The 23,083-nt window shown below is 50.9% G+C and overlaps 1 protein-coding gene and 1 non-coding gene across 2 annotated transcripts in view; one reads left to right on the top strand and one right to left on the bottom strand.

Moving 5' to 3' along the window:
• Window positions 1-23,083, top strand: part of LOC103189793 (neural cell adhesion molecule 2) — a 274,085-nt gene that overhangs the window by 96,989 nt on the left and 154,013 nt on the right.
• Window positions 17,254-17,327, bottom strand: trnag-ccc. The gene has a single exon. It is a non-coding gene; the product is annotated as a tRNA-Gly (tRNA).

The raw sequence follows: 23,083 nt of genomic DNA, 5'->3' as shown, positions 1-23,083 counted from the left end.
CTTGCCCGCCCCACCATTGGTGGACGGACCTTCTGCCACTCTGCCCCCACCCTCTGAACCTCCATCCTGTGGTCCTTCCGCCTCACCCGTCTCAAGACCCTCCTCTTTGACCGTCCCTTCGGTCACCCTGTTACCCCAGCCCTCCCCGCCCTCCACACTCCTCCTGATCCCAAACACCAGCTCGGGTGCGGATCCCTGACTGTCCTGCGTCTTGGGCTGGCTTCCTGACGTGAGAGGCACTGTGTAAATATAATTTGTGTTGTTGTTATTGTTGTTGTTGTTGTGAGCTCCAAATCCCCATCTGACGGCTTAGACTTCTGATCCTCCAAGTCAATGACAAGAGTGCTGTCAACTAAGCCATGTTCCCAGCAGAAACATCACATTGTGAGGTCTGGGATGGTGGTTCCTTCTGGGAATAGGTGCATGTCGGAGAAGGCAGACACGGCGAGAGAATGGGGGGTGATGAAGAAAAACCAATTAGCAGTTGCCTGAGGCTCCGGCTTCTTACTGAGAGGGAGTCACACCGGAGGAGCAGCGAGCCCTGTAAAAAAAACAAACGCTTACTGGGTCTTTAGCTAATTAGTTTCTGCTAATTAATTTTAAGCGTGCAATATAGAATCCGTTGTGAAGGTGCTTGGCTGAGTTGGTAGCCCTTCCAGCCTCTGCGTTAGAAGGTAAGTGAGTGTGGTTGAGTCCCACGTTGAGTTTAAAATCCTCGTCTTCACTTTTAAAGCCCTCCAAGGTCAGGCTAATCCCTACCTCTGCGATCTCTTAACCCCCCCCACACACCCCCACCAACCTGTCCACTCCCTCCGCTCGACGGGTTCCGGCTTGCTCCTACGTTCCCCCGTCCTGCCCGCCCCATCAACGGTGGGCGGGCCTTGAGCCTCTCCGCTCCCACCCTCTGAAACTCTATCCCACAGTTACTCTGCCTCAACCCCTCCCTTGCCTCCTTCGAGATCCGCCTCCAGACCCTCCTCTTCAACCTTGTCTTGGTTTCACCCACAAAATACACAGTCAATTCACTTTACAGTATTTCCTGTGAAGCGTTTTGAGATGTCTCGAAGGCACAATGAGGCGCTGTATCAAGTGGAAGGATTATTATTATTATTATCCTTTAGTTGAGCTGAGCCTCGTTGGGAAGTTGAGTCAATGGGAAGTTTCCCTTGACATCAACACATCTTCTGTTGTCTCTCATTGTATTCCAGGATCACCGCGACACTCCAACATTCAGCATCTCTGCCCCACCCCCACCGCCCCCGCACGCTGAAACTCTATCCCGCAATCCCTCCCCCTCACCTCCTCTCTTGCCTCCTTCAAGTCCCGTCTAAAGACCTTCCTCTTCGACTGTGACTTCAGCCATCCTCCCACCCCTACCCCCCCACCCCCCCTGCCCTCCACTTTTCCTGTCCCCAACTCAGCTCGAGTCCAAAAATCTTCGACCATCCAGCGCCCTGGGATGTCTTTCCGACGTGAAGGGAGCGATACCCGTGTAATTTGTTGTTGTCCTAGGGGTAAAATGTGTTGCGGAGTGGAGAGGATGAGCTGAAATCAACGCTGTGAATTTCTGTACTCATTAGAGAGCTCCACGTGCTGCGTTGTGCCATTTGCAATTCGATGTATTCCCTGTCGCCCACTGTTACCCCGTGCGGAGGCAAGGGACAGAGCACACTTGTGCTTTTAGCCTGGAGACCATTGCCTGGCGACTTTGAGCAGCCAATTGCGCACAACGCCGGAAAAATTCAGATGTTTGGTCTCAATTTATTAGAACCGTAGAAATTTTCAACCCAACTGGGGCCTGCTCATCCCACTGAGGATGGGGTGAACACTCTGGAGGTCTCTCCCTCAATCCCTCTGCCTTCCTTTTCCCTCCCTCCCTCTCTCCCTCCCTCCCTCCCTTCCTTCCCTCCCTCCCTCCCTCCCTCCCCACCTTCAAATCCTACCTAAAGACCTTCCTTTTTGCTCATGCTTGCCGTCACCTTCCCCCCCCATATCCCTCTGGCTTGGGGTCAGACTCCGCCACTGTCAAGCACTCGTGTGGTGGTTGCTGTACAATAGTAACAATAATAATCCTTGCATTTGATATAGCACCTCACCAAGTCTTCGAGACGTCTCAAAGCGCTTCACAGGATACACTGTGAAGTGAATTGACTGTATATTTGTGGGCGAAACGCGGCAGCCAATTGCGCACAGCAGCGTCCCCACAAACAGTCGTGGATTTAGTGACCAATGTTTTTTTAAGGGATTTTCAACAGCACCTTGTGAGCGAGGTCCTGTTTCCAGGCTAAATATACTCCGCTCGGAACAAGGAATCACAGACAGAATCATCGACGTTTATAGCGCAGAAGGAGGACTTTTAGCCCATCGAGTCTGCTCCGTTTCTCACAGCAAACTGTTCATTCAATCCCTCCCGAAACCCATTCCTCCTTCAAGCTACTACTATTATAACACATAAGAACATAAGAAATGCAAGCCAAAAGAAAAATCAAGGTCCATCTAGTTCGCCTTCCACCTTCCTGGCGGTCGCAAGCACATATGTCCCGAACTCCCTGGGTGCTATATCCCATAGTGTTAATCCAAAAAGAAAACTGTGTAGTCTGTGTTTGAAGGAATCCACATTTCCTGCTTCAACTGTCTCCCTCGGGAGCCTGTTCCACAGGTTCACTATTTGCTCACGGAAATAGTGTTTGCGTAGATTCTTTCTGAATTTACCCGCCTTCAATCGCAGGCCGTGTCCTCAGGTTGTCATCTATATTGTCTATCCACTTCAGAATCTTAAAACACAACTTTTTTATAGGACCTATCGCGGGGTAATATCTCCGAGTGCTTTAATCTTCATATACTTGTCTACTTCCCTCTAGAAACCCATAGCAACCTCTGTTTTTAATAATAATAATAATCCTCGCAATTGATGTAGCGCCTTATCACGTCTTCAAGACGTCTCGAAGCACTTCACAGGATATATTGTGAAGTGAATTGACTGTATTTTGTGGGCGAAACGCGGCAGCCAATTGCGCACGGCAGTGTTTCACAAGCAGTCATGGTTTGAGTGACCAATTTATCATTAATATTTTTTGAAGGAATTATTACCCCCGGAAAAGAAAAAAAAAACCAACAACCAGGTTCCTACTTACTTCTAGGTAAACAGGGGATGCGTGGAGTAAGGAAGCTTGCCCAACGTTTCGACCTCCCCGGGAATCGAACCCGGGTCCTCTCGCTTGCCTCTCTCTTTCCGTCTCACTCGCTCAAAACAATTTGGCTTGAAAAGCTTTAATCTACAGCACAGGATCCGAAACTGGGTTGAGGAGTTAGGGGAGGAGAGGTGGGGGGGTGGGGGCGCGGGAGAAGCATCTGCAATCACATTGTATTACAATTGTTATATTTATATTTGCGTTCAGCCCGTACATTAAAAAAACCAATCAGATAGAGCCAGGCAGGGGACACTCACGTCGGATGGAGTTATTCATTCTCCATTGTGTCATCAGAAAATTGACAATTTGCCGCTGATAGACTCACAAGCTCTTCCAAGTTTATTTCCCCCCCCCCCCCCCCCGCCGCCCCCGATCCAATTCAATTCCTTCATGAAACTCGCGGGGAATGTGGTGAATGTGCTCCAAACCAGATAAAGAGATCATTTCAATCCAGGTTCACTCAAACACCAGCCTCTGCATTATCTCCTCTCCTCTCCCACCCCACACACCCCCAGCCCCCACCCCAACCACCCCCACCACCAAAATTATACAATCCTTCCACCATCGGCGGTAGGGCTTTCAGTCTCCCCGCCCCCACCCTTCGGAATTCTATCCCACATTCCCTTCGCCTCACCCCACCCCATCCCTTGCCTCCTTCAAGACCCGTCTCCAGACCCTCCTCTTTGACAGAGACTTTGGCCTCCCTCCTACCCCGACCCTCCCTGCCCTCCACCCTGCCTTATCCAACCCTCCACCCCGCTCAGGTCCAAATTCCTGACTGTCCACGCCTTGGAACGTCCTCCCAATGTGAAGGGCGCTGCACCAATGTAATTTTGTATTGTGTTTGATCATCCAGAACTCTGCAGTCCATGACCCTCTCACCCCCATCCTCATCCATCTCCACGGTCTGGCTCCCCCCTACCTCTGTGACCGCCTAACCCCCTACCATCCTACTCGCTCCCTCCGCTCAGTGGGCTCTGGCCTGCATCACGTCTCCCGCCTCGCTCGCCCCGCTATGGGCGGGCGGGCCTTCCGCCACTCGGCCCCCACCCTCTGGAACTCCATCCCGCAGTCCCTCCGCCTCACCCCCTCCCTTGCCATCTTCAAGACCCATCTCAAGACCCTCCTCTTTGACCGTGCTTTCGATTTCCCTGAATCCCCCCCCTGCCCTACACCCTGCTCGATGTCCTCCCAACTCTCTCTCCCCAATTCCTTTCTCCTCACACCTTCGCTCCCTGCCTTGAAAAATCCGTGGCTATGACCGCACCTCTGGTTGAGACCTTCAAACCTCAAACTCCCCCTTTCTCTCATCCCTGATCCCTGATACCCATTGTGAGCCTGACTCAGTCAGTAGCACTGTCACCCCTGAGTCACAAGGTTGTGGGTTCAAGTCTCACCGCAGGACTAGTTCTGTAGCTCAGCAGTTAGAACGCTCGCCTCACAAGCGAGAGGACCTGGATTCGATTCCCGGGCAGGGCAAAAATTTGGACAAGTTTCCTTACTCCACAAGCCTCCACTGGCAGTAAGTAGGAACTCGGTTGTTAGTCGATTGGCGGATCGCTTTTCCGGGGGTAATAATTCCTTCAAAAAATAATAACAATAAATCGGTCATTCAATCCACGGCTGTTTGTGGGGACGCCGCTGTGCGCAATCGGCTGCCGCGTTTCGCTCACAAAATATACAGTCAATTCACTTCAGTATATCCTGTGAAGCGCTTTGAGAACGTCTCAAAGACGTGATAAGCCGCTGTATCAAATGCAAGGATTATTATTATTATTGTTGGAACTGATTATAGTCTTCGCTGACACTCCAGTGGAGGGGAAATCACTGCATTGTCAGAAATGCCATCCTTCAGATGGGCATCTGCCTGTTCAGATGGATGTTAAAGATCCCATTGGGCTATTTTCTTGACAGCCTGGACAGTAATCCCCCAAATTGGTCATTCACGTCAGGACTGTTTGTAGGACACTGCTGCGCGCAAACTTGATGCGAATTGGAGCATAATTTTAAAATTTTGCAGACGACACAGAACTTGGGAACGGCAGTAAACAGTGAGGAGGATGGTAGCAGACAGCAGGAGACCACAGACAGACTGGTCTCACGGGCAGACACGTGGCAGCTGAAGTTTAATGCAGAGAGATGTGAGGTGATGCATTTTAGGAGGAAGAATGAAGAGAGGTAATAATACAATAAATGGTACAGTTTTAAAGGGGGTACAGGAGCAGAAGGGGGTTCACACACACAGGTCTTTGAAGGTGGCAGGACAGGTTGATAGAGCTGCTAAAAAAAAAAGCATATGCAATCCTTCTCTTTATAAATAGAGGCATAGAGTACAAAAGCAAGAAAGTTCTGCTAAACCTTTATAAGTCATTGGTTAGGACTCAGCTGGAGTATTGTGTCTGATTCTGGGCTCCGCACTCTTGGAAGGACATCAAGCCCTTGGAGAGGACGCAGAGGAGATTTACCAGAATGGTACCAGGGATGAGGGACTTTAGTTACGTGGAGAGACGAGAGAAACTGGGATTGTTCCCCTTAGAGCAGAGAAGGTTAAGGGGGAGATTTAATAGAGGCGTTCAATATTATAAGGGGCTTTGATAGAGTAGACGGGGAGAAACTGCTTCTACTGGCGGGTGAGTCGGTAACCAGAACGCGTAGATTTAAGACTTTTTACACAGAGAGTTGTTACGGTCTGAAATGCACTGCCTGAAAGGGTGACGGAAGCAGATTCCATTCTCATAGAATCATAGAATTATACAGCACGGGAGGAGGCCGTGATTTCCGGCTCTTCTAAAAGAGCTGTCCAAATCCATCCCACACCTCGCGCTCTCTCCCCATAGCCCCGGCAAACTTGTCCTCCCCAAGGATTCTATGCCACGTTTCGCCCGCTCCCAAGCGACAGTAACTTCTGCGCAGTGCTTTGAGATGCGCAAGGCGCGGCGTAGAACGGTAGGATTTAACGTCTCCGAGATTGAGAGAAATAGCGACTGGGGGAGAGGAGGAGAAAGAGACAGAGTGAGGGATACCGAGAGAGAGAGAGAGAGAGAGAGAGAGTGAGAGTGAAAATAATTTGGAAAGCGGCAATCTCTAAAAATCAGAAGATTAACGATGAGGCGGGGGCGAGAGGAGGTGTGAGTGTGTATATCACTGTGTCGTTCTGTGTTCTCAGTGTTATTCAGCTGAAGAGCAGCTCTTGGGCCCTGGTATTAGTCAATTCCCTGAGACTCTGAGGCTTCAGATGTTTCCGTCGCTCTCTCGTTCCATCAATTATGCTAAATTTACGCATCAAAACGTCCGTGTATTTTAAGTCCTGGCTGAGTGCTGAGCTTTGCCTCTCCCGCTGGGTTGCTCTGCAGGTGAGAAGAGCAGATGGATTTCTTTAAATGTTGTCGTCAGCGAACGTGCTTTGCAAACCCCACCACTGCTGGCGGGGACTACGCTGTCCGCGATTGGCTGCCGGGTTTCGCCCACAAAATACACAGTCAATTCGCTTGACGGTATATTCCGTTCGAGACGTCGCGAGGTACGCGATAAGGCGCTGTAGCAAAGGCAAGGACTTGCATTATTATTATTCTAAAAAGGAACGGTTCACTCCCAACCGGTTCAGACACTGGGAGGGAACCCTCTTCTTTACTCCCAGGCCACGCTGTATTATCGTAAGCGCAGTCCTGGCGACGAGACCTCAATTAAACTGAAAGTCCCGTCAGCCGTGTTCCGGTGGACGTTCACAATCCTGTGACACTGTGAGGACGTGAGTTCCTCTCGGTGTCCCAGTCAACTACAATCCCGAGAGATCAGTTAATAATAATGGATTTGGTACAGCGCCTTATCACGTCTTCGAGACGTCTCAAAGCTCTTCACAGGATACACCGTCAAGTGAATTGACCGTATATTTTGTGGGCGAAATGCGGCAGCCAATTGCGCACAGCAGCCGTGGATTGAGTGACCAAATGAGTATTATTTATTTATTTATTTATTTTTGAAGGTACTATTATCCCCGGGAAAAGTGATCCGCTAATCGACTAACACCAGGGTTCCTATTTCCTGTTAGGTAAACAGAGGGGTGTGGAGTGAGGAAAATTGCCTAACGTTTCGCCCTGCCCCAGGAATAGAACCCAGGTCCTCTCGCTTGCGAGGCGAGTTCGCTAACCAGTAAGCTACAGGACTCCAGGTAGTGGGACGTTGCTGTGCACAAATTAGCTGCTACGTTCGCCTACAAAAACACAGTCATTACGTATGAAAGCAATTCCCGGTGAAGCGCTTTGAGATGTTTCGATGGTAGAGTTGTTGATTCAAGCGCAAGGACTCCACGTGTCCGTATATGAATCTGTACGTGTGCCTGTATGTGTGTCTGTATGTGTGCGCGTGTCTGTACTTGTGTGTGTCCGCATGCGTGCGTACGCATGTGCGTATGTTTGTGTGTATGTGTGTGTTTGCGCGCGCGCGCGTGTGTGTGTTTATTTGAAGAGTATTCAAGCCCCAGCTTTGATTAGTGAAGTGTGTGGGGGTGGATGAGTATTATGAGTTCTTTTTGCTCGAGTCGTCCTTAGAGGTTAAGAGGAAGTTACTGAGGAGTAGCACTCAGCCATGTTTCAAAACCTCTTGTTAGTGACGTCCTCTTTAACTGTGCTTTCGGCCATCTCCCTCCCTCCCTCCCTCCCTCTCCTCCGCTTCATTCCCATTTCCCACCCTTCTCCAAAATGAATTAAATCAACAATAATAATTTGCACAGCACTTTTCGCGCGATATCATTTTGTTTTGCACGGAGAGTCGTTGTAGGGCCTGGAAAGGCCAGCCTGAAAAGGTGGTGGAATCAGTTTGAGTGACGACTTTCAAAAGCGAATCGGTTAGGTACTTGAAGAGGAACAATCTTGCAAGGACATGGGGGAAAGAGCGGGCGGAGTGGGGACTGATTGATCAGCTCTTCCAAAGAGCCTCCTTCTGTGCTGTGATATTCTATATGGTTCTATGATTTCATGATATTAACAAAGTGATCCAACGGATAAGAATAACAATAAGAATACTAATTCTTGGATTTGATATAGCACCCCTTCAAAGCACCTCACAGGATCTACTGCGAAATAGAGCGACTGTGTATTTGTAGGCAAACGAAGCAGAATAACGGCCCACAAACGGCCACAAAATGACTGACCAATTTGTTTTGGGGTGGGTGGGAACCCTGGGATAGCCCCACTGGACCTTTAACATCCACCTGAACGGAAACAGACTTTGGTTGAACATCTCATCCGAAAGACGCCACCAATAACAATACAACAATAATAACCCTTGCATTTGATACAGCGCTTTATCGCATCATTGAGACGTCACAAAGCGCTTCGCAGGATACACTTAAAGTGCAGCGACTGTATATTTCGCGGGTGAAACACGGCAGCCAATTGCGCACAGCAGTGTCCCATAAACGGTCGTGAATTGAGTCACCCCATTATTATTTTTTGGAAGGGATTATTAGCCCCGGAAATTGATCTGCCAATCGATTAACAAGTGGGTCCCTGTTACTGCTAGGTAAATAGAGGTGTGTGTGTGTGGAGTAAGGAAACTTGCCTGAGGTTTCGCTCTGCCCGGGAATCGAATCCGGGTCCTCTCGCTTGCGAGACGAGCGCTCTGACCGCTGCTGACAATTGGTCGCTGTGTTTTGCCCGCAAAGTACATAAAAACAACAACAAAATTACATTTGTAAAGGGTCTTTCATGTCGAGAGGACGTCCCAAGGCGCTGAACAGTTGGAGATCAAAACCCGAGCGTGGGGTGGTGGGGGGGCAAGGTTGGGATGAGGGAGGGCAGACGGGGTAGGAAGGTGGCTGAAGGCACGGTCGAAAGGGAAGGTCTTGAAGCGTGGCGAAGGATTGTGGGATGGAGTTCCAAAAGGTGGAGGCAGAGAGGCTGAAGGTCCAACTGCCGATGGTAAGGCAGGTCGGGCGCGAGCCCTGGATTAGGCTGGAGCCTGCTGAAAGGAGGGAGCGGACAGGTTGATGGGGATCAGCAGGTCAGAGAGGTAGGAGGGGAAAGACCGTGGAGGGCCTTGAAAGTGAGGACGAGAATTTTGAACTCTATCCTCTGGGGGATGGGGAGCAGTGGAGCCGGGCGAGGGTGGGGGTGATGGGGTCACGGAGCCTGGTGCGGGAGAGGACACGAGCTGCAGAGTTCTGGATGATCTGCAGCTTGTGAAGGGAAGAACTGGGGAAGCCGTCAAGGAGGGAGTATCCAAAGTTGAGCCTTGAGGTGACAAATGCGTGTATGATGGTTTCGGTGGCCTAAGGGGTGAGGCAGTGTGGGAGTTGGGCAAAGTTGCGGAGCTGGGGGAAGGCAGAGCGGGTCATGCCACGGATTTGGGGGAGGTTCGAACAAGATGCCCAGATTTCTGACTGGCTCGGTGAGATGGAGTGTGCAATCGTGGATGCTGATTCTGCCAGTAACTGAGGTGCGGAGGCGTTAGCGCGAGCCTAAGAGGAGGGCCTCAGTCTTGCTGACGTTCAGCTGCAGAAAGTTGGCTCTCATCCAGGACTTGATGTCAGACAGACAGTCTGTCAGGACGTCAGGTGTCCTGGGATTGAAGGTGGAGGCAGTGAGATAGAGTTGGATGTCATCCGCGTACATGTGGAAGTTGAACCCATGTCTGCGGATGATGTCACCAAGGGGGAGCATGTAAAGGTTGAAGAGGAGGGGACCAAGGACAGAGCCCTAAAACACCACAAGACTGTGCGGGGACTAGAAGAGAAACAGACGGCATGAGAAATAAGACCTGAACCATTCAAGGACAGAACCTTAAAGGTTGAGGTGAAAGGAGAGGTGGTGGAGGAGGATAGAGTGGTTCATGATATCGAAGGTAGCATAGAGGTCGAGGAGGACGAGGAGGCAGAGGGAGCCCTGGTCACAGGATTTCGCTTGTCACCTTGACCTTGAGAGCAACACGGAAACCCGAATGGAGGAAACGAAGGAGTGAAGTTGGGAAGCGAATACTCTTTCAAGGACCTTGGAAAGAAAAGGGAGGTTGGAGATAGGGCCGGTAGTTAGAAAGCAGGGATGGGTCCAGGGAAGGTTTTACCAGGATACGGGTGATCATAGCGGTTTTTAGGGGCATTGGAACGGTGCCAGATTCAACGGTGTCGGAGAGTAGAGCGGTGAGGATGTAGAGCTGGAAGATAAAGAGAGGGGCGGGGATGGGGTCAAGGGAGCAGGCGGTGTGTTTCATGCTGGATATGGTGGTGATCAGAGGGGAGTGGGAGACATGTTTGAAGATGTGGAGGGAGGGATGAGTAGGGATCGGAGTGTGGGTGGGGAGATGGGGGGGTGGAAAGAGTGACAGTTGGGAGGGCAGAGGCAGCTGATTGGATCCCCTCAATTTTGTCCCCGAGGAAATCCAGATCCTCCTCATTGACAGAGTTTGAGGAGAGAATGGGCGAGGGGTGAGAGGGTGGATGGAGGTTGCCGGTTGGTGGTGGCGAATAGGAGCCAGGCGTTGTCCTTCACCTTCAAGATTATCTTGGAGTAGGAGGATGATTTGCTGGAGGCGAAGGCGGAGCAGTACGTTTTGATATGGCCCAACCAGATCTGCCGGTGGACCGTTAGATCAGATTTGAGCCAGGTATGTTCGGCGGGCGGCCCACACCTGATCCTTGAGGGATCGGAGGTGGCTGGTGTACCAGGGTGAGGTTCATGAGTAGGTGGCAGTTCGAGAAGTGAGGGGGGCAAGGGCATCAAGAGTGGTGGAGAGGGAGTTGTGGAGGAGAGCGAGCGAGGAAGATAAATCAGTACGGGAAGTAGGACAGAGGGAGGGGGAGTTCAGATGGCTCCAGGGCAGCAGAGAGGGATTGCGGGGAGATTTTTTTCCAGGGGCGGTGGGGAGGGGGATTGAGGAATGAAAGGAAATGGAATGATGATCGGAGATGGCTTTGTCTGTGATTTTGATGTCCGAGACACTGAGTCTCCGGCTAATCACCAAATCGAGTGGGTGGCCATGAACGTGGGTGGCGGAGTGGATGTGGTGGGACAGGTTGTGAGAGGAGAGGGAGAGAGGAGAAGGCCGAGGAGACAGAGCAGGAGTGGGGGGTGAAGCGAAGGTTGAAGTCGCCGAGGATGAGGAGGCGTTCAGAACCAAGGCAGAGGGAAACTAGGAGAGGGTGGAGACATCAGAGGTGAAGATGAGGGAGGTTTTAGGGAGGTGGTAAATGAGAAGAATTTCGAAGGAAAGATTGGAGGGATGGTAGAGTATAAGGTGCCCGAATGAGGGGATTGAGCCAGAGGACTAAAGGGGATAGAGCGAGTGAGGTCCTGGAGATGAGGGCCACACTATAACCGTGGTGGTTGGGACATAGGGTACGGTGGGATGTATAGCCGGGTGGTGTGGCCTCAGTGAGGGGGGGGAAGGTGACGCCTGGGATGATCCAGGTTTCAGTGAGGGCCAACGATGTCGATATTGTCATCAACGATGAGGTCACTGATGGTCAGAGCCTTATCGTGGAGCGAGCGGACATTTTGTAGGCCGGCGACGGGGAAGGGGCAGTTGCCAGGGGAACGTGTGAGAGGGGAAGGGGTTGATGGAGGTATTGGCAGGGAGGGTGGGAATGTGGACGAGGGAGGAGAGGTTGGGTCCACTCTGATCTCCTCTCTCCCCTCTCCTCTCACAACCTCTCCCTCCACATCCACTCTGCCACCCACGTCCATGGCCACCCACTCGATTTGGTGATAGTGGGGAATGGGGCAGTCGATCTGTGGAGGCCACAGTGAGCCCAACGGAGGATTCCCAGGCCCGGAGTGTGTGGGGACGGTCAAGCGGGGATAGGAAGGATGGAGGCGAGAGAGGAGGACAGAGCGGGAGCGTTGCAGGGTAGGGAGCATTTTGGGGTGGCGGGGGGGCTAGAGGCAGCGTGGAGGCTACTGCCAGACGTTCACTTCACAGCGTATCCTGTGAAGCGCTTTGAGGCATCTCGAAGACGCGATAAGGCGCTGTATCGAATGCGACGATCATTATTATTAGTAGTATTATTATTAAACGGTCTCACAGCTAAAACCGGGTGAAATTCAGGGGATTGTTGTCCTGCCTGGATGGTAATTTAGTATTCCGGGTCTGTTCGCTCGGGGAGAAGCCGGTGAATCTAATATCATTGCATTATGCGTCCTCAAGCAGCGCTCTTCTGTCTGTCACTTGACGCGATAACTTCGGTGGGAGAGGTGTACGTCGCTAAGTGTTTTCAGTGGATTAATGTCGTAACCGCAGACAATCTCCACAACAGCAGCCAAGGTCGTAACGAGCGACACCGACACCGTAAACTTGTTCAGACGCGACTGCCTCGCCTCACCGTTTTATTTTCGACGCGGTTTAACACTGCGCCGCTCGCAAAGGAACACACGTCGGAGAGACCACAAAACGGTCGCATTTATAATAATGCAATACTGATCCTTGCAATTGATATGATAATAATGATATAATAATAATCTTGTCAGGTCTTCCAGACATCTCAAGGCGCTTTGAATGGACTGTTTCACGTGCGAAACGCGGCAGCCGATTGCGCACAGCAGCGTCGCCACAAACAGCCGTGGATTGAGTGACCAGATTTTTTTTATCGCCCCCGGAAAAGTGATCCCCCAATCGACTAACAGCCGAGCTCTTACTTACCGCTGGGCAGGTGTGTGTGTGTGTGTGCAGAGGAAGGAAACTTGTCCAACGTTTTGTCCTGTCCGGGAATCGAACCCGGGTCCTCTCGCTTGCGAGGCGAGCGCTCTAACCGCTGAGGCTACAGGGCTTTGTAAGACGCCCTTCACGTGGGATCGCGTCCAGGACCCACTAATCGCTGCGTTCGATGTGGAGACCGATAGTATCTCAAAGCGTTTTGCAGAGAAGCTCTGTCAAGCGGGACTGGGTTTCGGCAGCGGCTTCGAGCGCAGCAGCCTCCAAAAGCGCTGAGCAACACGTCGTGTAGGATTACAGTCAAGTGCAGCGAATAATAATCTTCAAGTCGCTCTCTGTCTGTCTGTCTGTCTGTGTCTAGTTGTCTGTCTGTCTCTGTGTGTGTGTCTGTCTGTCTATCTGTCTGTCTGTCTGTCTCTGTGTCTGTCTGTGTCTAGTTGTCTGTCTGTCTCTGTGTCTGTGTCTGGTTGTCTGTCTGTCTCTGTGTCTGTGTCTGGTTGTCTGTCTGTCTAGCTGTCTGTCTCTGGCTGGAGAAGGGGCGGGAGGGGGTGGGCGTTCCCGTGTCTAGCCCCAGGCGCGCTTGTTTTCAAACCAGGCCTGAGTGCAATTAAGCAGCCGATCAGATCTCAGACCCTGGGCACGAGCTCCTGCCTTTGAGAAGCTTAACCTCAGACATTCAGATAATGGAAGCTAATAGACCCGGTTCCTCCTGAGACCAAGCAACCAGCCCAGAGGCGCTGGGCGACAATTGAGAGCTCTCAAGTTAATTTTCATACGAAGAACAATGTCTTGACTGGTTTGGTGGTGGTGGGAGGCGGAGGCGAGGGATGTGGGGGGCGGGGGGGGGGCGGGTGGGGGGTGGAGAGCGAGGTGGGGGAGAGCGAGGTGGAGGAGGGGGGAAGGTGGTGGGTGTTGAGTAACAGGAAAGGGGGAGAGTGGCTGCTGTGCGTAAGAACAGAGCGAAGCTAACCCGATTTGTCTTCCATTCTCTGCTTGTCAGTGAGAGTCGAGGAAGGTCGATGTCTGGAAAACAAGGGCAGGGAAACATAATGTGGCCCCTTCAGTTACTCGGCTCTTAAACACAACCTTCGGTGTGTGGTTAGGAGAGGCTCGTGGCAGGTCAACACAGCAATTGAGCTGTCCGCTTCCCCCCTCAACGTAACGTCAGGCACTCAGCGCCTCGCGGTCCGGGCTGATTCTCTCCCGAGTGCAGCTCGGGTGAATACTGGCTGCTGCGTTTCGCCCACAAGACACGCACAGTCACAGCACCTTCACAGCGTGTCCCGTGAAGCGCTTTGAGACGTCTCGAAGACGCGATAAGGCGCTGTATCAAATGCAAGGATTATTATTGTTGTTGTGCAATAGAGAGGGAGGCATACGTCGGAGGCGGCGTCCTCAGCGCTCTGGGACGCTACCTTGCTTGAGGGGCGTGGGGTCTTGTAGCTCAGTGGTCAGAGGCGCTCGCCTCGCAAGCGAGTGGACGTGGGTTCATTCCTGGGGGGCGGGGGGCAGGGTGAAACGTTGGGCAAGTTTCCCTACTCCACACACACACACACGCCTCTGTTTACCCAGCAGTAAGTAAGAACCCGGCGGTTCGCTTTTCCGGGGGTAATAATCACTTCCACTTTTTTTTCGAAAAATAATTATAATAATAATAATAAATTCAACCCACGGCTGTTTGTGGAGACGCCGCTGTGCGCGATTGGCTGCCGCGTTTGGCCCACAAAACATACAGTCGATTCACTTTGCAGTGTATCACGTGAAGCACTTTGAGACGTCTCGAAGACGTGAAAAGGCGCTGTATCAAATGCAAGAATTATTAGCATTATTATTATTATTATTATTATTCTCCTCGGTCTCTCCTTTGTCTGACAGCTTAGGGCTTCTTCTTTCACACTCACGGCTGCACAGAATCAGATTGCAATCACCTTAATTACCTTCTCTCTTCGGGGAGTCGGGCAGTCAGGCTTACTGCTGATAGTGACAGTGCGGTCCTGTTGCAGCCATTGCTTCCCTTTCCTTCCTTCCTTCCTTCCTTCCTTCCTTCCCTGCCTCCCTCCCACGGACAGAGCGCAAACCCATTTACCTAAGCAGTGGTGTGGCTCTGCAAGGCACCGTGTAACACTCAGTGTGCGGCCTGACAATGAAACCTGGCGAAACTAATTACCCGCACACTGAAAGCAATCGTCTCAAGCTCTCTGTGTGAGTCTCTCATCTTCCAACGCGCAAGCGACAGATCATCAGCGCAACGATGGGAAGAGCGCATACAACCACAACAATAATAATCCTCGTATTTGATACGGCGCCTCGTCGCGTCCTCGAGACGGCTCAAAGCGCCTCACAGGTTACGCTGTAAAGTGAATTGACTGTACGTTTGGTGGGCGAAACGCGGCAGCCAATCGCGCGCAGCAGCGTCCCCGCAAACGTAACGATGGCGAGGTGTAGCTCAGTGGTTCGAACCTCGCTGCGCTCCAATCAGTTGCTGCGTCCGCCTACAAATTTACAGTCACTGCACAGTGACCTTTGAAAGAGACTCGATGGGCCGAATGGCCTCTTTTTGTGCTGTACGATTCTATGATTCTATGATTCTAGTTATAGACAGCAATTACTTGTGAAACACTTTGAGACAATGCAGCGTTCTAGGTTTGTATGAGTTGTGAGCATTATTATCATGCACTGTTATCTTGAATATGTTAATTTGACCTCCCCTGAGCTTTCCCTTCTCCGGTGTGTCTCCGCACCAGCCTCTTGCGCCTCTTTAATGTGGATTTTGATGCCGTTTCTGCTCAGGTCACCAACTCTAGCAGTTTTGCTGTGCGCTTAGAAATAACACTGTGGTGCAATTTAATCACATGCTTATTATGCAATCTTATTTATAATTTACAATTGAATCAGGGCTATTTATAAGCGCATTGTGATAAATTTGCCAAGCTTAATGAGTGGAGCCGAACTGTGCACAGCTCAAGTCAATGATCTGACAAGAGTTTAGATTTCATGTCAGGAGGACAACCCAAAGCGTTTTGTAGGATGTGCTGTACAGTGCTGTCTGTGACCCAGCATCAAGCAGCATTTTAAATCGAATCCCACGCTCTTTGCTTCAATCACACTTCCTGGTAACCCTGTTCCAGTCATCAATAATAATAATAATCCCTGCCTTTGACATAGCGCCTTATCACGTCTTCGAGACGTCTCAAAGCGCTTCACGCGATGTACCGTATAGTGAATCTATTTTGTGGGCGAAACGCGGCAGCCAGTTGCGCACAGCACTGTCCCGGATTGAGTGTGGATTGAGTGACCAAATTATTTTAATTTGTCTTGAAGGAATTATTAACCCCCGGAAAAGCGATCCGCCAATCGACTAACAACCGGGTTCCTTCTTACTGCTGGGGAAACAGAGGCGTGGGTGTGCGGAGTAAGGAAACTTTCCCAAAGTTTTGCCCTGGTCGGGAATCGAACCCAGGTTCAAAAAATGCTTTAGTGTCTGTCCTGAAATTGTCCTCTTATTCTTTTGTCTTTGGTGCGTCCAATACTATTGTACTGGGTTTATTTTACCAATTCCTTTTTAAAACTCTGTGCATCTCTATGCCTCTTAGAGATGCTCGTCCCTCGCGCCCCCCTCCCCCCACCCTCCACCACCCCCACCCCGCTCCACCTTCGCAGGTCGCTGCTGTCTGTCGTGGAGGGCGCGATATAAATCCAAGTTGTTGTTGTTGGTGCTGCTGCGCTTACAGCTGCTACGTCCCGAAACTCTGGAACACGCAGGGGAATGGGGTTAGAGTAGAGAGCTCCAGTGGGGGAACGAGCCCCAGCACCGACATGATGGGGAGAGAGAGAGAGAGAGAGAGAGAGAGAGCAGGGAATGGGGTTAGAGTAGAGAGCTCCAGTGGGGGAGCGAGAACCAGCACAGACACGATGAGGAGAGCGAGAGAGCAGGGAATGGGGTTAGAGTAGAGAGCTCCAGTGGGGGAAGCGAACACCAGCACAGACACGATGGGGAGAGAGAGAGGAGAGAGAGAGAGAGCAGGGAATGGGGTTAGAGTAGAGAGCTCCAGTGGGGGAGTTGCTAGATAATGGGTTGAATCGCCTCATTCTGTCCTGTAATGTCCTGGATTAGAGCAATAATTAACCTTGCACTTGATATAGCGCCTTGTGAGATTATTGAGATGTTTTAAAGCGTTTCGGGGATATTATGGAACGTGGATTGACCGTGTGTTTTGTGGGTGAAACACGGCAGCCAATTGCTCACAGCAGTGTCCCACAGACAGTCGTGGGTTGAACGACACGTCATTATTCACTTACATTTTATTTTGGAAGGGATTATTACCCCCTGGAAAGCGATCCGTCAATCGACTAACGACCGTGTTCCTACTTGCTGCGAAGAGTAAACAGCGTGTGGAATAAGGAAACTTGCCTAAGAGTTCGCCCCCTGCCCGGGAATCGAACCCGGGTCCTCTCACTTGGGAGGCGAGTGCTCTAACCACTGAGCTGCAGGACTCCCTCCAACTGAAAAGGCACAGACGAGACCTCGATTTAATCCATCAAACACCTCCGACTTTCCCCCAACACTCCCCACCCCCTCCACCCACACACACACACACACACACACACACACTCACGCCAACAACTGCCGCTGAGAGCATCATCTGGACCACTCGGGAAAAAACATCTTTTTTTTTGTTATGGTTGTGTTTTTCTTTCTTTCTTTCCGATTCTTTTAATTGCCTTTCCCGGAACGTTCTGGAACAAGCGAAGCAATTACATCCGCGAGGAAAGGCAATTTGTCGTTCCCTTTGTCGTGCGACAATATTTTTTTTCATCCCCACTCGCTCCCCTCGCTCGCTCACTCGATGGAGAGGAATTTCAGTACCGATCACCTGTCATTTAATCGTTAGCGCTCCTCAGTGCAGAGAAGCTCAATTAAAATTTATTGCTGGTATTTTTTTTTCTAGTAAACGAAGACCCACTGGTAATTGAAACAAAAGTCTCTTTATCGAGCCCAGGCTCTCATCGATCCGCCTGGCTCTTCCCTTGTCGATGGGTTCGAGCGGCGATGAGTGCCTGGAGTCAGCACATTGGGAGCTGGGAGGAGAGAGAGAGAGAGAGAGAGAGAAAAGGGAGAAAAGAGGGCAGAGGGGAGAGGAGAAGAGGGAGAGGAGGAGGGAGAGGAGAGAAGAGAGGGGAGGGAAGATGGGAGAGAGGAGAGGGGAAAAGAGAGAGGAGAGAGGGCAGAGGCAAGAGGAGAGGAGAGGGGAGAGGAGAGAGAGGGGAGACGGGGGAGCGGAGAAGAAAGGGAGAGGAGAGAGCTGGGGGAGAGGGATGAGGCGAGAGAAGAGAGGAGCGAGGGGAGAGGAGAAAGAGGAGAGAGGGGAGGGGAGCAGAGAGTGGAGAGAGGGGTAGGGAGCGAGGGAAGAAGGGGGAGAGGGGGCGGAGGAGGATAGGGGAGAAGGCAGTGGAAAGAGGAGAGGGGTGGAGGAGAGAGGAGAGAAAGGAGAAGGGGAGAGGAGAGGAGAGAGGGGAGAGGAGAGAAAGGAGAAGGGAGAGAGGAGAGAAAGGAGAAGGGGGAGAGGAGAGACAGGAGAGGAGAGAGGGGAGAGGGCAGAGGAGAGGGGAGAGGAGAGGAGGGAGGGCAGAGGAGAGGGGAGACGAGAGGAGGGAGGGCAGAGGAGAGGGGAGAGGAGAGGAGGGAGCGGAGGGCAGACTCTGGACACCTGCCAGCCACAATCAGCAGGTTTCCCGCAAGTGCTAACCAGAGGGTTTGAGGTGAACCTGTTGGTTTCAAGCTTTTGTTGGATGGAACAGCACATCGGAACTGGCACCAGTGAGAGAGAGTCTCACAATAAACACACACACACATATATATAATCACAATAAACATTTGTAGATACAAATAATCACTGTAATAATTATAATAATCCTCGCGTTTGATACAGCGCCTCGTCACGCCTTCGAGACGTCTGAAAGCGCTTCACAGAATATACTGCAAAGCGAATTGACTGGGTATTTTGTGAGCGAAATAAGCATTTTTATATATGTGTGGTGTATATATAAATAATCTCAACAAGCATTTATATACACCCGGCTGTTTGTGGGGAACGCCGCCCGGCGCAATCGGCTGGCGGGTTTCGCCCACGCAACACGCCGTCGATCCGCTTCGCGGTATATCCCGCAGAGCGCCTCGAGACTTCTCGAAGACGCGATCAGGCGCTGTGTCAAACGCGAGGGTTATTATCATGGCTATTTCAAGGACAGAAAGCTGCACGCCACCGTTTAAGGAGTGGCCCAGTCATTGAGGAGCAACCGGATACTGTAACGGAAAGACGGTTGGAAATGGTGGGGGGGGATTTTCAGAAGGATTGATATCATACCCGATCAGATAATTGGTAGCTTTTTCCCACTGCCTATCACCATGGCACCAGTAGTGCGTGGTGAGGGTGGGTGGATGGGTGGGTGGGTGGCTGGGTGGTCTTTTGGGGCGCTGAAAGGGTAGATTATTGCACAACCACAAGAGCAGATAGCTCTGACGTGTTGGGACATTCAGGTTTGTTGACTTTCCCTTCGCTCGATGGATCCCGGCAACATTTGCTATCTGTCTTTAATTACCTTCTATCTCAAGTGATCACTGTTTGCGGGGCATCGCTGCGTGCAAATTGCCTGCCTCGTCGGCACACAACAATACACAGCCGCTGCACTTTACGGCGATCGGGTGCTCCGTCATATGCAAAGGCTATTATTATCGTTATTAATCTGCCGAGCAGCTCGAGACGTCCTCCCGACATGAAAGAAGAGCGCCGGCACCAACGCAAGGATTATTCATCAATTATCTCATCTGTGTACCTCGACTCGTGAAGACAAAACCGTCAATGACTGGTGGTGGGAAGGTTGCAACACATTCCTTTACGAGGTGTCTAAAGTCTGAAATGCATGTTCTGCTTATTAAGCAGCCAGTTAGTTGGTTATTCAAGGAAATACCGGAGTTAATATCATTCCACAGGGCGGGTGTTTCAAGCAGCTAATTAAGTGACTCCCACTGCTTATCGATCTCTGTGTCATTCATTGTGAATTTCCTCACTAGTTCTCAGTCTTAAGAGTCACTGGAGGCACTTTGCCGGTGGATAGCTAATGATAATCATAATCCTTGCATTTTGATGCAGCGCCTGATCACGTCTTCGAGACGTGCTCAAAGCACTTCACGGAATGCACTGTAGCGTGTAGTGACTGTGTATTTTGCGGGCGAAACGCGGCAGCCAATTGCGCACAGCAGCGTCCCCCGCAAACAGTCGTGGATTGAGTGACCAATTCATTATTATTGTTATTCTTTGAAGGAATTATTACCCCCGGAAAAGCGATCCGCCAATCCGCTAACAACCGTGTTCCTACTTGCTGCCGGGTAAACAGAGGCGTGTGGAGTACGGAAACTTGGCCAGTGTTTCGCCCCCCGCCCGGGAATCAAACCCGGGTCCTCTCGCTTGCGAGGCGGGTGCTCTAACCACTGAGCTACAGGATGTTGAGAGGAGGGAGGGAGAAAGGGTCATAGTAGTTCGTGAAGCGAGGGGTAATGTCACACAAGGGGACCTTCCGACGCCTTTAGCCGTTGACTGAAAGTGTTGCTCACGTTTCACGACGAAGTGCTAATTAACACAGCACACGTCACAATTTTCAACCCTGCCATGATTTGACCCAAGCGTGCGTTCACGAACACGGCTCATCAGAGATTTATTCTGCTCTCAATTCACAGTAAGGCAGTGCGGGGGGAACATTAATCCTCGCCAAGGGCCATAATTGCAAGTGGGAGATATTTAAGTAATGAATTAAGCAAGTTAATACCACTTTATTACACAGTCTTCAGTTTACGCTGTTTTAAATGTGTCAAATTGTCCCTCGATGTCTGTCGTTAAAATAAGATCCTGCCTCGCAATCAGTGCAAGTGTTCTTTAACTTACAGAACTATTCCCAAGGAATCCGATGCATTCTCGAGATTTCGGGAATTGTTAAGTGGATTGGCGCATGTTTTTCTTAACGGGGATAATAATCCCTTCCAAAGCGAACTAAATAAAATAATAATAAAATATCGGGTCACTCAATCCACGGCTGTTTGTGGGGAACGCTGCTGTGCGCAATTGGCTGCCGAGTTTCGCCCACAAAATATACAGTCAATTCACTTTACAGTATATCCTGTGAAGCGCTTTGAGACGTCTCGAAGAGGTGATAAGACGCTGTGTCAAATGCGAGGATTATGATTGTTGTTGTTGTGACATTGCATCAAACGCTTTTCATTCTACTATCCATGAATCCATCTCATAGGTCTGGTCAAGACTTGAGCCACCTCACAGAGAGGAGGGAGGGAGGGTGGGAGAGTGGATGGGTAGGTGGGTTCCGTACAATAGAGGACCCTTCCCTTATTTTAGGCAAAGAATATTTAATGAAACGTCTCAAAGTGTTTCACAGGATTTACTTTGAAGCAAAAATTTGCTAACAGGAATGTGCCACAAGCAACAACAACACATTATTCTCTCAGAAAGACGTCCCGGGGCGCTGGACAATCAGGGGTTTGGGACCCAAGCTGGGGGTTGGGGAGGGCAAAGGGGGTGAGGGTGGGAGGGTGGCCGAAGGCACGGTCGAAGAGGAAGGTCTTTAGACAGGACTTAAAGGAGCCAAGAGGGGGGTGGGGGGTGTGAGGAGGAGGGATTGCAGGATAGAGCTCCAGAGGGTGGAGGCAGAGATGCTGAATGCCCGACCGCCAATGGTGGGGAGGGAAGTGCGGGGGACCTGAAGCAGGCCGGTGCCCGCCGAGCAAAGGGAAAGGACTGGCTGATTACGGGGTTAGGAGGCCGGAGAAGTAGGGGGCCAGCAAGACCACGGAGGGCTTTGAAGGTGAGCACCTGAACAGGCACGGAAGGGAGACTTGGCTTTAACAATCCTGGACCGTCACTGCCGGTAGTTTTTGTGCAAAGACAGTGGAAGGGAAAGGGAAAGAGTCGAAATACAAACGGTGGGGGTAGAATTTGGGCTGAGCTCTTAAGGCATTTCTTAAATTAATGTTAACGTTCGAAGAAATTAGCAGTGTTGAGTGTGAGCTAAAGGTCCTGAGGTCCACCGTAAAACCTGATGTAATAACCCTGGCCGCAGTCTACTGATTTCAGGAATCTTATTAAACGCAATGGAGCGGTGGAGAGCTTTTCTGTTTTTGGTTTGGCCTCGTACGGTGATTAAACAGGTGGCTGCCTGTCTGGCTCAGCTGCTAACACAGCCCCCCCTGGACCCCCAAGACAGAAGCTAAAGGCTGCAGGTTCAAGCCCCAATTCGAGCTTGGGGATTCGGGGGAGCCCTTAATTATAATAATCCTTGCATCTGATACGTCTCAAAGCGCTTCACAGAATACAGCGTGGAGTGAATTGACTGCGTGTTTTGCGGGCGAAACGCGGCGGCCAATCGCGCACAGCAGCGTCCCCGCAAAACAGCCGCGGGTTGAAGTGACCAGTGTATCAGTATTGTCGTTTTTTTTGAAGGGATTATTTACCCCCCACCCACTCCCCCACCACCGTAAAAGCGATCCGCCAGTCGACTAACAACCGGGTTCCTACTCACTGCTGGGTCAACAGCAGGCACGCGCCCGCGTGGAGTAAGGAAACTCGGCCAAAGGTTCGCCCTGCCCCGGGAATCGCTTGCGGGGCGAGTGCCCTAACCGCTGACCCGCAGGACCCCACGTTATGCACGGATGTGCGCGAGAGGAAGCCAGATGTACCCACGAGAGAGAACAGAGTGTAAAGGAGTAATAATAATAATAATAATAATAATAATAATAATCCTTGCATTTGATATAGCGCTTTTCACGTCGGGAGGACGTCCCAAAGCGCTTCACAGAACACACTGTAAAGTGAATTGACTGTATATTTGTGGGCGAACGCGGCAGCCAATTGCGCACAGCAATGTCCCACAAACAGTCGTGGATTGAAAATGACCAATTTATTATTATTTTTGGTTTTGGAGGGATTATTATTAGGCTCTGTGTGGAGTAAGGAAACTTGCCCAAGGTTTGGCCCTCTGCCTGGAATTGAACTCAGGTCTCTCACTTGCAAAGCGAGTGCTCTAACCACTGAGCTACAGGACTCCACAAGGTGCAAACTCACGTGGAGTATAAACAGTAGCACGCGCCGGTTGAGCTGAACCTGCGCAGTCTATGCAAATCTATGTAAATCTGCTGCGAGCTATGCAAATGCGATCCTATTTCGAGTGACGGGTGAGGAGGCTTG

The sequence above is a fragment of the Callorhinchus milii genome, unplaced genomic scaffold (genome assembly GCF_018977255.1).
Source record: "Callorhinchus milii isolate IMCB2004 unplaced genomic scaffold, IMCB_Cmil_1.0 Scaffold4, whole genome shotgun sequence".
Lineage (NCBI taxonomy): Eukaryota > Metazoa > Chordata > Chondrichthyes > Chimaeriformes > Callorhinchidae > Callorhinchus > Callorhinchus milii.
The sequence above is the reverse complement of the archived record's forward strand: the minus strand, read 5'-3'. Positions and strand labels throughout refer to the sequence as shown.